Source organism: Pygoscelis adeliae, unplaced genomic scaffold, assembly GCF_000699105.1.
Source record: "Pygoscelis adeliae isolate BGI_AS28 unplaced genomic scaffold, ASM69910v1 Scaffold489, whole genome shotgun sequence".
NCBI lineage: Eukaryota > Metazoa > Chordata > Aves > Sphenisciformes > Spheniscidae > Pygoscelis > Pygoscelis adeliae.
Window position 1 is genome coordinate 117,391 of NW_008825571.1, and position 12,772 is coordinate 130,162.

The window sequence follows — 12,772 nt, forward strand, 5'->3', positions numbered from 1 at the left end:
ATAATTGAAAAAAAGAAGGATCAGATGGTCAGGGCAATGGAGACTGTCCAAATCAGGCAGGGTTAGCATTTGATTGAGATTCAAGAAACTTTCAGTTTTCTCTAATTAAGATGCAGCAGTTCCAGACATGTGGAAATGGGCTGCATTTTATCCTAGAAAGACATAAGAGGAGAAGCTAATATTCTGTTCTTCCACAGCAGTTCTCCCACTGTATGTCACCTGGGTAAATTGATGCACACTCCCACGTTCTCAATGGTTTGGAGTTTCATTGTGGAAAATATGACACAGCAGTGGATGCCACCAAGCCACAAAATATGGCATGTTCTAATACGAGGTCATCATAACTCTCATGACTTTTGGGTCTCTACTCTTATTTGCTATTCATCTACCCAGTGTGTTCATCAGTTGCTCGGAACCATTCTCTCTCCTCCCAGCCCTATTTTGCCTTGGGTAACTAGACTGAAAACTCTGTATCATTGGCTCCCTTTCTGCATGCGAAGCAGAACACAGGCAACAGACCTTCAGCTGCAATTGGGAGCTCTCAGTACTGCTGATAAGTAGTAGCACAGATTCGATTACACAGACTAGACACTTATTCTAATCTCAGTTACCCACCTGTGCAGATGTAAAATTACTCAAAAGAAAAACCCCAGTGTCAACCTGATAAAGTACAACAAATATTCTGTCCAACAATTGCTTTGGAGGGGGTTAGTTGCCAGTGCAGATGGCTTTGGGCCTAACTCTTTTCTTCCTTGCACCAGTGATTTTTTCCTTGTGAAAGAAAATCCTTCTGACATTATTTTCTTGTTTTTTGAACAAGCTTGTTTTGAAGCATCTCAGTACTAAATCCTTGTAAGCAAACTGAATACACAGAATAATCCAAGGTTTATGCAAAGGCAGCCAATGACAGTAGTAGCTAAACCTCACTCCATCAAAGAAACATATCAAGGACATCCTCTTCTTGTGTTACTACTAAAAATTACAAGGCATAGCCAAGAAAACAAGCCATGCTACAGGAAACTGACTTGCAGCACTCTGAAGGTGGAACACTTTTCTGGCTTATCCTGCTCCTGGCTTTAAACATCTGGGACCAACACAAAGAAATTGTATCTTTTCTCCCTGCTAATTGTGAAGTAGCTGACTGATTGCTTATGACTGACGAGTGTCTGATAACAGGAAATGGTGGCACGGCGGGAGTTCGATGGGTTAAGAAGAATGAGACAGGAAAACCAATGATGTGATTCTTCATTTAAATGTGTGTGCATGTTGATTGAGAAATGTCAGCCTTACAGTTGTTGGAAGGGCTTGGATACAGGAATTGCTGAGCACCAACCGTTATTACTATCAGCATTTGCACCACCATAGCTGTTCTGAGCCCTAGCCACAAGCCAGCTTCTCACTGGGTGAATGAAACACAGAGAAGCAGCCCAATGAGCCCGTTCCTCAGCTGCCTGAAATCACCTTTTCACCACAGTAATGTAGCTGTGCAGTTATTCTCAGGGAGCCCCATATACAGCAGAGATGTTCTTTGGAAAGCCCCATGTCAGCTCTGCTGGCTCTCTTTGAGCCTCTACCACAAGGCACTAAGCAGAAGACGCTCTGAGGCAAGTCGATGATGAGAACGCACGTGGCTGGGGTGATCCCATGGGTTGGTGTTTCTGGGATCCCAGGGATGGTTTATCCCCTGCGGGGACCAAGTCAGCTCTCAGCTGCCTCAGAGCTGGAGATGCGTGATAAGCTCCCCCCTAGTCCTTATGCTGCTGGTGATGGCATCAGAGAGATGAATCAGGGGCGAACAGCAGGCTTTTTAGAAAGGACTCCAACAGATAAGGCCCCAAGTGAAAGGTTTGTTTGAAACAGATGTCCCATGGCTGGGGTTTATTGGGAATTTGTTCAGTTTCAAGATGAAGAGCAAAGTCATGAAGAGAATCTGATGAAAGTAACTGCTCTGGCTTTGATGTACCCATCGTTGAACTGAGAACAGGAAAGTGAGATTGATTGAAAATCCAAAGTGAAGCAGAACAGTCCACTTTCAGGCCCAGCAGACAGAAGGGCAAAAGTAAACAAGTAGCCTGCAAGGTTGCCATTATTTTAGCAATGTGAATTAGATGTTAAAATGTCAATTGATTTTTCATAGTCCAAAATATTATTTATAGCATAGATAAAAATTTCTAATTTCCAATAAACAGTCCTGAAATGAATATTTTGTACTGAATCCTGCTTAAATTGCTCAAGCATATCATCGTATCAAAGTCATTAGGACTGTACAAATGAGAAATGGCAGCAGGAGCTGGCCTTTTATTGGCATGAGTTTGAAATGGCTGCCTTACTCAAGCATGACAATAAAACACTCTTGCCACACTATCATGTATTCCATTTGCTCTCCATTTAAGAGAGAGGGGAAAAGGTTATTTTAGAAATACTTCAGAGTAATAAAATCTTTATTGCTATGATTTTTTGTATCTCTTATTCCTGTGAAGCCAGTTGATTTAGTTATGTCCACAGTTCTGGAAGTGATAGAAAGTCAGTACTTATGCATTTTGTATACCTCTCAATATTACTTAAGCTGGCATGTCTACAAATCAGGGGGGGTGCAGTTTTTAAGGTCATATAGCTCACAGCTTGACACAAATAAAAAAACCACACGCTGGGTATACCACAGCCTCACAGTTCCTCCTTCCAAGAGGACATAGCAGGTGTTTCTGGTTCTGATGACTTGCAAGGCAACAAATCTAAACAGTCTGGGACTGAATTGAAGCCTGTTACTGTAAATGAAAGATTTGAAAGATTGGGAAGGAAAATCTGCCAGGAGTAGGGAAGAACATAAACACACACACATATAGGTTTGGGATCTTTTGAAATCTACGTTAGGACCACAGATACTTTCTAAGCATTTTTAATATATAAATATATTACTGCATATTTGGAACAGCATCTTCTTGCATTAAATGCAAAACATGTACTATTGTCCAGTTTAACTATTTACTGTACAATGAGCCAAATAAATATCTCTGCCATGGCAGCTGAAAACTTGCTTTTTATTCATTAAAGCAATGCTGTGCATCGCTGGGAAAAAGTACTACATTCCTTCTACCACTCATATCTTCCACCACTGCTGGCACACAGATGACCAATACAAAAAAAAAAAAATTCTGCTATTGTTATGAGAGGTGAGCAAAACCCTATCTTGCTTTGTTCATCAACAAACCTGTCAGCTAAATAGTGACTTCAGTATCTCCTCTGGTAGTGGCACAAGAGAAACAGAGGAATCCTGGTGCAACTTTCCAAGTCTGAGGTTGCAACACTGGCTGTTAGAAAAATCATTGTGTGACTTACAAACTGAACAAATTTGCTCAGGAAGTCACAGAGGGAAAAAATATGGAACCCCATACTGCCATTCTGACAATTGCTTTCCTTCTGTAACTGCACTTTAAAAGAGAAGCCAACATCATTTGGAATAAGATATCTGCTTTCTCAGCTGACACCAGCCTGCTGCATAGCAAAATGACAAATATCTCTGCGGTTATTTAATTATTTAGGGCATAATATGCTATTTTATTTGACAATCTGTTTGCTCTGTGGATAAACTGTAATGCTGAATAATTTTTCTTTATGAAGAAACAAGATTATCTGCTCATTAAATAGCCTCATTGGCCCAATAGCAACATCACACTACAAATAGAAATGATGCTATGAAAAGAATGGAGCAGAGATGCCTGGAAGTTACAGAAAATACAATAGAGACAACGCAGTCTCTGCAGTGAGTGAGAGGAAGAAAAGCTTTGGGGACTTGCAGCAGTGGTGTTGCCTGTATGGGCAGAGGAAGTCGGGCTGCCAGGGAGTTACTGAGGTGAAGATCAGCTTTCCCCTTTTGGCTGGTCGGGTAAATTGGTTTACAGACCCCTAGGTGACACTGGCTGGATTATGCTAGTATCCCACAGGACCAAGATCGACAAACCTTGCTATTATTTCCTGGGGCTGCTGTATTAGTTGGTGGTTTGATCCAGAACCCCAAACACATATGGAAGGTTCATTTTCCATAACTTGTTTCCACCTGATGTGCATCTTCAGATGGAAATGCTCTGGAGTTCATGGAGTAAGTTATATAAATGAGGACAGCAGGCATTTCACGATGCTCTGATTTTGCAGGGCCTGCATTATGCATGGTGATAATAATAAGCTCTAAGCTATCAAACAGTGCTTTCCATTTTAATATGGCCAAATGGTTTCACAGAGCTCTGTCATCATCATCACCATCATTTTACAGATGAAAAAGCACAGAGAAGTCTTTTGCTTGGGGGCTGTATTAGAAACCAGTAACATATCTGAAAGTAATACCTAGCTTTCCAAACTCCTAGCCTAATGCTCTAACCACTATTTGACCCTAGAGATAAGAACATGGATAAAAAGCTTTGTCATAACACAAGCAGCATAGTTTACATCACCTATATAAGAAAGCAATAATGATAAGAGATTATTTTAATAACTGACTGTTCTGGGCAGCCAAAGATTTTCTCTGAACAGTGCTATGTCAAATGGCAAACTGAATACCTTTGGAGCTAATGGACATTGGAGAGTTAGACCTTGCACCCTGGCTCAGATGAAAGGTCCAGATGAAAGACCCATGTCACCCATTTTCTGTCTCTGACAGTGGCCAAAACAAAATACTTAAGGAAGAGCTGAGCAAACATTTATCAGCATTTCTCTAGAATATTCTCAGAAGCTCCAAAAATTTGCAGATGAGGGACTTTCTGAGACAAAAGATGTGGTTTGTATTTAATAGCCCAATGACAAGGAGTGCCACAGCTTACCTGAAGAAGGACCTCCATTAGTTTATTCTGAACACAAAACAAGCAAGTGGAAGTTGATGCCTCATAATACTTGTAAAGGAAGAAACATGAATAATTTCCCATTCACCCTCTCTGTGAAACTCCTCATTTTCTAGGCTTCTGTCACCCAAGGATAAATGCAAAGAATAGACACTGAAAGTAAGTTTGGTCCATTCTGGCTGCTGCTAGTGTTGGGAGAGGTCCACAGACAGTCCTGTGAAAGGAGGGGTTCTGTCCCTCAGAGATTCAGTAAAATATCACAGGCCTTGTCCCCATATGCCTTGCTTGGGAATGTTACTACTTGGATTGGCTGACACAGACAGTGGTTTTAAAGCAAATAACTGTTTGATATCTACAGTAGGGTAAGAATAATTCCGTATCTCTGCCTGTTTGACTTTTTGTCTTCTCTGACTGCCAGCATAGCTTCTTTCTGGTGTCAATGTCAGTGTGGACAGCAATTCATTAGAAATGTGTGACCCCATCAAATCATCGGGTACAGACTGACTTGGTACCACTGACTTTCAATGAAACAAAATTTGAAGTGGTGATTTACAGATATAGTGTTCTGTGTCCTGTTTACAAGCCCAAAAGTGCAAGCATTTCTATAGAGAACTCAAAAAAATGCATGATCTCTCTGCCCCAGTAGAAGCATACATGATCCATTTGCCATTTTCATCAGACTTTTTTTAGAATTTTAAATTTTCTTAAGGTGAAGTTGGGCAACTTAGTTTCAGTAAGTGGCTTTCAAAAAAGGGTGTCTGTTGGCCCTACAGGGTCTTTTGAGACCTTCAGCTATGTTTATGTCACAACTGTGACACTGCAATAACGTTCAGAAATAGCCAAACTCAGGTTCAAGAACAAAGGTAACACAGTGTTTTGCATAGGCTAATGCACCTGGGTTTATAAGAGTATTTGGCCAAATAAAACACTGTGCTATCCCAGCAGGACAGTTCCCAGCCTGTGGTCAGTTAGTCTGACCATCTCTGTAGGGTATTTCTTGGTACGGAGCGACAAGACCATTGTGATGTCTTCGTTGTGTCAATTTATGTACCACTGTCTAACTAAGTTCTCATCTAGATTAAAAGTAAAACTTGTTTTTCTGGAGCACATGGAGGTTTTCAAGGCCTCAGTTTGCCTGTTTGCACTGAGGTGCCAAAATAATGCTATGTGGCATGCTTTAGTATGGAAAGGATTTCTAAGTATATGATCCCATTGGTTATAATTAGCAATATGATGCCTAATGATCATTAGTCAAAAGAGGTCTTGAACTACCTGATTTTCATCCAAAACCTGTTGATTAGTAATCCCCTGTAGCTGGGCCATAACACTCTACTGAAACACTGAAGAGAAACTTGGCTTGAATGTAATCGTTTGATTAGCATTCATCCAACCAAAACATCCTCTTTTGTAAAGAGCAAGCATATTTCTACCTTTTGCTAGCTTTTGACAAGAGGCAGGTGTATTAAGCATAGGAAATGTGTACAGTACAGAGTGTTCTTTGACCAAGCACATGGAAAAATACATTCTGCCTTGACAACAGTGACACTTCCTAGTACACCGGTAAGGTATCACTGACCTAGCATCAGCTATGCTCTCAGATGGGAGAGAGATGATGCATACATAAAACCCAGAAAAATAGAGGAAGAGATAAAAAACACTTAAAAAAACTATTACAGATAAGTTATCTAAAATTAATCACAGGATTATTGTTGCTGTGATGTTGCATTTTGTCAGTGATAAGCAAGTAGCTGGCAAGCTTAAATTGTGTCATTTCTTCAAGAAAACATAGATCAACATAACAGCTACCAAAATGTTGATTTTACTCCTATGCTTTCTCTACTGAAACCCTGGGAACCTCTTGGAGTGCATTGCACCTACTCAGGCCTACCTAAATTAGTCAGTAACAGCTACTATCATTAGCTGCTGATGCATGTAAACCCCTGGAAACCAATGCACATTTCAGAAGTTGGATCAACACACCCATATGCAGGGCATTGGACAGTGAAATAATGTATGCCAAGAGTAGAGAAATTCCCTTTCAGGTTAAATACACTGAAATGCTACTTTCTCCTCCAGATCACATTGACAGCTTCCCTTTGATGGGGCTTGCTGTGACTGTGTTGACCCCTGTACACTTTTCTGAGTTGTATCGAACAAGATGCATCTCATTTTATGCTTCCTTCAGTAGCTCTCTTCCTGCCCAGCCCTAGAGTAGTTTACCTTGGTTTCTCCAGTACCTACTTTTAGCCATTCTTTTATGCCATACAGCATAGTATTACTATTCCCGTCTCCCAGTTGATTATTGCTTTTCACTCATGACATATTCATGAATCTTCTCTCTCTGTTGGAAGTATTTGGAGAAAGTAAAAGTATAGTTGGATGTGGGGTGAAACTTCCCACCTTCTGTCACCTACCCCAGGCTCTCACAACTTTTAGATCTATTCTTGACATCCCTTGGGCACTTCAAATATATCTCTGAATCCACGAGGCAAGGCTAAAAATGTACTCAGCAACTCAACAGGCAAGGAACTGCTTCCACTACAGAAAGTAGCTACTTCTATCTGTATAATTCTTTTTGTTTCTTCTGCACCTTCTTATCTGATGAGTTAGGAGGGAATTTCTTACTCTTAATCTTCTTCCTCAGCCGATGTTCATGAGGGACCACAGCCCCTGAAGCTGCCCTGGTAGGAACAGATATGCTATGCTGTCACCAGATTACAGGACAGGAGGTTTCTTGTTTGTCAGTGCTAAGTCCCTTCCGGCTACAAAAGGAGGTGACAGCAAGAAATAGGAAGAAAAGGAAGATTAATAGTGTGTGTAACACAGTAGAAATAAGAAATTATCATACTCTGCAGAAAGGAGCTTTCCAGAGGAAATGGCTCGAGAGAGACGGATGTAGGAGCCAGTAACATCTGTAACTAGTCATTTAGCCAGTTTATGCAACTGCATGATAAACTTCATGCAGTCCCATGATAATAGTTATCTTCTGACTCAAATGCCGCACAAAGCAGAGGGATCATGATCAATGTCTGGCAGGCACAGGGTCCTTGTTACCAAGCAACACAACTTCTTTTGCAGAGTCAGATTTCTACTTTGATTCATTTCCTTTTGTTTTCTACAATTTATACATTAGCAACTGAAAGGAACAGGTACAATAAATATCAGTGAAGCGTCTGTTAACTCTCTAATGTTCATTAACATTCAGACCAGTGCTAACTGACACAGAGAAATTAATATATAATTTACCCATAAAAATAACTCTTTCACAGATAAAACCTTTCCGAGAGAAACTTTGTTGCCTAGGCTAAGATTCAGTTCGCTAGCTCTTGTGGGCTATGTGGATGCTCTCTAGAGTTTTAATGTCCAAAGAGCATCCTGCCCTTTGCTCACAGAGATACACACATACCATGGAGAAAGGGACATTAGAAAGGGAGATGTGATAGCAAAGGCAAAGAAGAAGCTACTATATTTAAAAAAAACAATCACTACATTATACCCTTTGCTAATGGGAAAACAACTTTATCAGTGGGATTTGCCATGATGTAATCTCCTTACAGAAGAGCTACTAATTAAGTGGACAACTGCATTATGAATTACTTATCTTTCCCAGCAACTTTCTGTGACAGAGCATAAGCTTCAGAAGGACTGTGGGTAGTTGCCTGATTTTGAAGAGTTAAATACTGTTCTGGACATCTGTGTCCAAGCTATGCCTGTGCCAATGGGTTCTTAAGTGGTGTTCATCAGGTTTCCTAACAAAGATTTGCATTAGCGCTCACAGTGGCTTTAACATTTTCTGATCATTCATCATTTGGCAATTCAGTTTCTAGAAGTGCTGACATCTTCTATCTACAACTGAAAACAATGGAACTGTGCCCTGAGACAACAAATTTATATAAAATGGTAAAGCGACAAACTGAAAGCAAAGTGTCCCAAAAGTTAAGAGATGCCTGTAACAATTTTAATTGTCATTGCCATAACTCAGGTCTTAAAGAGTAAAAGGAGAATAATGGAGGATGGCAATGTGGATTGGATTTGGGGCAAATTGTCATGCCACCTAGGTGTATCTGGATGGTCCAGTTTGGTCCTTTTCTATACTATCCATCTCCTACCCCTCTCTTTGGAAAAATCTAGTGATGTATCATGTAAGATGGAAGACAGTAGAGCTCCAGAAGGGAGAGGAAGTGTGGATAAGTCCACCTTTACTGTGCTATATGAATATCTGGTAAAGATATAGCCATGACATTTGGGAGATCAGGAAACATACTTGGAACAGCTTTTCAGCTCTAATCACAGACCTGATGTCCAGAGTGTGAAGAGACACTCCTTAATAGCCATGAACCAAAAAAGAAAGACAAGAGAAACATCTTGCTTTCCTCAACCGACGAGTGAAAGTCACTTGCCAGGAAGAACAATTTCCCCAATGTGGCCTCATGGTGTCAAGAGGTCATAAAATAGAAACAGCAGTCTTCAGTGAAGTTCACTAGGGTCTACAGAAATCTTTCTATGGCTGTCTCTGAATCTGGTGTTAGCAAGTCATGATCACTGCTGAAGACTTGTTATCCAGTGAGCATTATATACACTTGCTGCAGTGTATCTCCCTTAACCACTGTAATACAACTGCCTTTAGCAGCCAGGGCAGGTATGCACAACTCCACCTCCAAGATCCTGACCCAGGAAAGCCTCAGCCAGCAAAGCCAGGCTTCAGGGCGTTGAGAAGGAATCTGGGGAGTTCCATCACAGCCATGGAAATTTTTTGGTTGGTTACTATGGAGACTGCACCACATCTGTGTGGTGGAGCTGCAGACACTGAAATACCCAACCCATGGATCTATGGTGGCCTGTCTTTCTGTCTGGAGGAACTGGAGGAACTACATACCCCATTGTAGCAAAAGCCTGTTGCCTTCTTAAAGCTATCTCAGCCTTTTGAAATCAAACTTCATTTTTTGCTGTCCCATTCTTCCCTTCCACTCTAGCTTGATGAATATCCATCCTGCAGCCTGAATGTTGTTGGTTGGTTTTGGGTTTTTTTTCCCCCCATACACATAATTCCTCTCTTTGGCCCTTATCTCACTCTCCACAGTAAACCTTATCTCTGCTAATGTTACAAAACAGCCACAACCGTCAATAATTCAACAAAGCCCAGAAACAAATGACCCAAATTTCACCCCAGTCACCATGCTAATATTTTTCTCTGACTGAGTTTATACCTTCAGACATTTCTAACCCCTAAGATGCATGGAATATAGCAATTTAGGGGGAGTTCAAATCTCTGGTTACTTGTCTGATCTGATAGTCTCCAGATGCACCATACAGCCCCAATATAATAAATGCCCTTGCCTAGACAGCAAGAGAAATTTGCTTAGATCAGTTACAGTGTGAAGAAAATGGCCAGAAAAAGCTGAACCACCCCAGACACCATAGTTTCCTGAGCATCTACCCCTTTCCTTCATTAAAGGAAGATGTCTCTGTCACAGTAGTGAGTTAAAGACTTTTCCTCTCTGTGCCTAAGATGCCTGTGAGGATAAACTCGAAGCAGGACCTCCTCCTGCAGCACTCCATCAGTGTTCACTCAGTTCCTTGCTAGTGTCCTATTAAATGCAGAGTTCATTTAGACTTAGAAGCAATTCATGAAGCTCCGAGTATTTCACTGATCAAAAACCTCTTGAGGCTCTGCTTCTGCAACAAAAATTTATGTAAGGAGGGAAAGGGGGTGCAGAGGAGAAACAGAAGAGCAAAACCCCGCATCACAGCTCAGTTTGATAAACAAGCATGTGAAGGAAGGGTGCGCTATGGGGAGGGAGAGGAAAGAAGTGATTATGTGGCAGAGAATGATCTTCCTCCTCAAAATACCTCTGGGAAGGAGGAAGCAAGAAAACATGAGAATCCCGCCAGTACACACAATGACCTTTCAAAGCACCATGGGGAACCCAATGATGAAGAGCTTCTCTCTAATGCCTCCTGCCAACTCAATATTTGCCAAATCCCATTTGCCTCTAATCACTCACAGACAGTTACTTGGCCCGAATCGGCTCCCTCTTTTTCTGGTGCAAAGCTGGAGTTAGGCCGCAGAAGCTTGCTTGGTGCTGGCATATGTGGAAGTAGGCTTCGTGCCTCTCTTTATGGTCCACAGAGAAATGGAAATGCTGATCGACCTGCCTTAGCGGCTGGCTTGGACAAGTCCTGGAGAAGCAGCTGGGTAGCAGGGTGGGCATGTGGAGCTGCATCTTGTTATAAGGGTTATAGAAAGAGAGAGTACACAGCTAGGATATTCCCAGTAGGTGCTCTGGGAAGAAACGGTTAATCAGAGACACAGTTACTTTTCTGACAGCTCAGGGAAGAGAAACTGCTTACTGAAGGCCATATTGACATTCATCTTGCTACAATTTCTTCTATTACTCTGCCCCCAAAACAGAGTTACCCTTTCTTACTCATCCAGTGACTTTTGCACTATATTACGCACTAGGTCTGGCGTAATATTGCCAGATATTGGAGGCGAGCCCAGCTTTCTGAAAGATCCTTCATGGTACAGCAAAAACAAAAAGGGAGTCCTTATTAGGTGCTAGTCATCCAGACAAAGCACCAAGGCAAATCTAACCTGGATCTTAGTAATATATGCCGTTCTTTATAAGACCAGCAGTTCATCATGTCCACATTCCTTCAACCCTTAAATTACGCAATACATAAGGACAAGAAATTGCTTTCTGACCCTCCTTTGTATACCTTCAACAACAGAAGCAATCAGCTGACATCCTGAAGCACAGCATCTGATTGCATTTCACATGCATAATGGTGGGTGTTATTATTGGTAAGAACAACAGTTGTTACAGTTCAACAAATGTGTCTTAATCATTTTCTGCTTATGTAACACACCATATACAAGTATTAATGCAATCAAGTGCACTCTAAATATTGCCTGCAGAAATACTGCCTGCAGTCTCCTTTTACCCAATAAGGACTGTAACTGAATCTAAAGGTCTGCATAGAAAACCACTGTACAGAAGCTGGATAATTTGAGGGGATTGGTCCCATGTTTAGATGTTTCATATGTAAGGTGATCCTTAATAATTATGGTTTTAGACCCTAGGTTAAGAAAAGTGAAACAAAATTTCTCTTACGTCTCTGATCCCTTTTCCACTGGCCCATCAGGATTACTTGCACTGATTTCTGTCTTGTTACTCTGAATTTAGATTCTTGTATGTAAGAGCAAATGAAGCTTATATGCAGCAATAACCTTATCTATCCTGGAGAAAAAAAAGAAAAAAAAGAAAAAAAAAGCTCTGTGTGTAGATATAGAGATGCTCTGATTTTGCCTCTCATGCTCATAAATTAATTATGCCAGTACTCTCTTTAGCACCGAGGAGAACAGCTACAGACTGGCGTACATCTGTACTACTGAATTCCCTCATCCTTCCAACAGGGTAGTTTCATCCAGGCTGCCTATTGAGAGAGGCTTGTGGCTCCTGCTAACTCCTGTGTGATTGTCTGGGAGAGTGAATGGGCCAAATCGCCTCCAGGGACCACTCAAGTGATGTAACAGCATGAGCAATTAGATTCAGGTGCCCAGGAACCTCTTCTGGCACTTTTTAAAAACCTGAACTATAATAAGCTCAGCATTGCTGTACCAAATTTGCTTAAGCTATAATGTTTTGGACTAGGGATTGCTAGCAAACTGAAAATAAAGGTAACTTTTTTAAAAAAAAAAAATATATATGTATATAGCCATACACAGGTATCCAGTTCCCAGCTGGAATTAGATTACTTCCTGGGGAATTGTTCTTCTATGGACTTACAAGTACCACTACAAGGTACACTTTCTTTCATCAGTGAAAAAGTCATTACCTCTTTCCTTTATGTGAAGGGGAGAGAACAAAACTCACTCAGATGGGGAGAAAAAGAGTTCCCAAAGTGCCCCTGAAAACTAATTTCTAACTTGTAATTATGGG